Genomic DNA, 3295 nt, shown 5'->3' with positions numbered 1-3295 from the left:
ATAGAACGTTCAGTTAGACACAATGAGATCAACTTATATTCTTATGTGTGGGCGGTATCACGCCCATTATCCAAAATTACATAATAATATTATTTCTTTTCAAGGGCTTGCAGTTCCTATCAATTTTGAGTGAATTGGCGTCCTTTAATCTCGAAATATCGAAGTTTCAAGCATTTCTGAAATTTACAGTTATATGAAAAGGGTGTAACTTAATCCCATTTCAATAATTGTTAAGGTTTTGCTTTTATGATTGGTTTGGTACAAATAGATCGAACGGTTACCGAGATATACATACCTGGTCATAAGTGGGCGGTGCCAAGCATATCTTCCAATTTTATCATAAACGTGTTTTTTGCTAAAGAATTATTGCAAACATCAATTTTAAAAAAAATTAGCGTAAGTATGTACTGATATATCGAAGATTTCGTATTTCTCTAAACTACCGTTACATGGGATGTGGGTATGGTTATTGTCCGATTTTAAAAATTTTCAGCCGTTTGGTATGTTGTACCAAGGCTAACCACTGTGCCAAGTTTGGGAGAAATTTGTGTAGCGGTTACCAAGATATACACATGTAGTCATAACAATTTATAATGTTCTTATTTTACGTCCAAAAATCATTGTGAATAACAATTTTCAGTGAAAAAGCTTCAGTGGTTACTAAAATATCGCAGTTTTCGTATTTCCGAAAACTATCGTTATATGGGAAGTGGGCGTGGTTACAGTCCGGTTCCGCCCATTTTCAATACCAACCTACCTTGGGTAAAATGGCAATCTACATACCAAATTTCGTTGAGATATCTCGACTTTTGGTCGAGTTATCGTGTACATACAGACATGGCTTAATCGACTTCTCTTTTCATTCTGATATTTTATGTATACATTTCTCTATATCTATCTCGATTCGTTTTGGTTGTTACAAACAAGCGTTACATGAACAAAGTTATAATACCCTTGTACCAGGCCCAGCCGCAAGGAGGGTTTGGGGGTTCAAATTCCCCTGTTGTAGGAAAATATTCATACAAATTTGCCCTATACGCGATGTCAACGTAATCCGTATAAGCAACAACCTTGGCGGCCCCCATTGCGTCTCTCGCAAGAGAAAGTTCACGGTTAAGTTCCAAAGGAGTGGCGAAAGCACGCCACCCTGTGGTGTGCCCCTTGTCACATATCTTGAAGCCGAGTTCTCGCCGACGTTTGCCGTTATCAGAACATTTGCCTTATAAGCTCCACCAGAGAATTGTCTACCTCCAGTCCCCTCAAAGCCTGTATTATGGCCTCTGAACTTATATTGTTCAAAGCTCCCTCAATGTCTAGAAAGGCTACAAGACAATAGTCCTTGTAACTGAAGGATATTTCAATAAAAATGAAGCGCTGTTTCCGTGGACTTGCCCCTCATTTAGGCATGTTGATTGTTAGCCAGTAGTCGACTATCGATGGTGTAAGATAGGCAGTTACTAACTAACTAGGGTATTAAGCACAAAGGAAGAGACTTTTATCGATATTGTTTTAAATTTTTCTATCGATATTCTTCATCGAGTTTGTTATCGATATTTTTATAGATATGTTATCGATATTTTTATCGATGTTACTATCGATTTTGTTGCCCAAAATGGTTAGGGATCTAGGTAGAAAAAAGACAAAAAATATAACCTGCAGCAAAAGCGTTGTGTTATGTTATGTTATGTTATATTCTTATATGTTGTTCAACGCATTTCAGCTCAATTGATTTCAACTAAAATCAACTCGTCTCAGCTCAACCCACTTCACCTCCTCTTAATTTTAGTGGTTGAATTTCAACAGAAGCGAACACTAGTCATTATTAAAGCATACATTTAGGAGGCATTTCCGGCCCAAACATGTATCTACATGTACTTAATCGTAATTAGGCATTTATGTGTAAAAAGGCTAATTACATTTATCAAGTTAATTTTCGTGACATATTTATCCATCGAATACCATAGGTCCACAAAAAACCTACTTCAGAAAAATTGAGAAAGGGCATTCATATTTCCATGGCATATTTAGATCGCCGAGTTCGTATATGCCCTCCGTTTTTTTTTCAGATTGGCTCTCATTTACGAATAATTGCGAATTGTGTAGAATTTTCAGTTTCCAAAATGTTGATGCTTTCTCAATTTAAATTAAATAAATAACTTAAAAGTATAAAAAAAGAATGCGGTAAAGTGTGGTAAAGACCCATACGTTCTCGTCGAAGTTGAGTAGAGGTTCCTATTGTCCAGTTTCATAGTCCTTCTTATGATCTTCTGAGGGCACTGAAATTTGAGGACATATAATTCAGTAAATCTCGGTGCTTAGCTCCGACGAAAGCATTTGAGTATCGATCGTAATGTGCATTTGCGCCGCTGGGAAGCAACACCCATTTAACAGAATTTTTAAGAGAGAGCCGTAAGTTACGTTAAGGTCGGTATTATGCAGACAAATTTTTGTTTGCCAAATTAAATGGCGGCTGCTTACTTTGCTCGGAGGTGGCTATGTCGAGTTTGGCACAGGGTTGCACGTTCATTATGGTTTTCATGGCTATTGCCAACACGAAATGAGAATTTCGTACATAGCAACATTTGTCTAAAATTTTTGTATATGACAACGCCGAATTCGCTGCAGTTTGACCAAACAAAATTAGTTTGCTGTGAGAGTCGCCAAACTCACTCTCTCAGAGTTTGCTGCAACAACAATTGCACGCAGTTTGCCAAACAAAATTTCTGCATAACACCGACCTAAGTTGCCACAATCAGACCATAACTCAATTGACTGAATGCTGATCTGCTTGTTGGATTTGCATGAAGCGAAACACACGTTTCTTTGCTGTTCTTTATTCTGTATGCTACTACAGCGATGTAAAATAAGGTTTCTGCTGCGCAGCGCCAACTGCTTTTTTAATGAACTTCATATTTATGAAACAAGTAATTTTTAGCAAAAAAAAACCGACTTCAACTCCCATATAAAAAATATATATATATATATATATATATATATATCTCATGATCCACGGATCGGATCGCAACCAGTAGTATGGGACCACCTCTGAGACACTACCTTTCTGATGCAAAAAGAATTATCGAAATCGGTTGACGTGGTCCAAAGTTATGCGGTAACATACATTAAAAAAAAAAAAAAAAAAATATTCCGACGAACTGATAACCTCCTCCTTTTTTGGAAGTCGGTTAAAAAGACAGAATTGAGGAGACTAAAGCATTTAAGGGCAAGGTCAGATATTTTTACTATGGCAGACGAAAGGTGAGTTGTATCCAAAGCCATAAACTGAGCTATTTAT

The 3295-nt window shown here is 37.0% G+C and overlaps 1 protein-coding gene across 1 annotated transcript in view; it reads right to left on the bottom strand.

The window, feature by feature from the left end:
• Window positions 1-3295, bottom strand: part of LOC118745428 — a 22926-nt gene that overhangs the window by 18693 nt on the left and 938 nt on the right. The window lies entirely within an intron of this gene.

This window comes from Rhagoletis pomonella, unplaced genomic scaffold (assembly GCF_013731165.1).
Source record: "Rhagoletis pomonella isolate Grant_MI unplaced genomic scaffold, Rhpom_1.0 Rhpom_scaffold_00009, whole genome shotgun sequence".
Classification (NCBI taxonomy): Eukaryota; Metazoa; Arthropoda; class Insecta; order Diptera; family Tephritidae; genus Rhagoletis; species Rhagoletis pomonella.
This window is presented reverse-complemented; position numbering and strand designations above follow the sequence as displayed.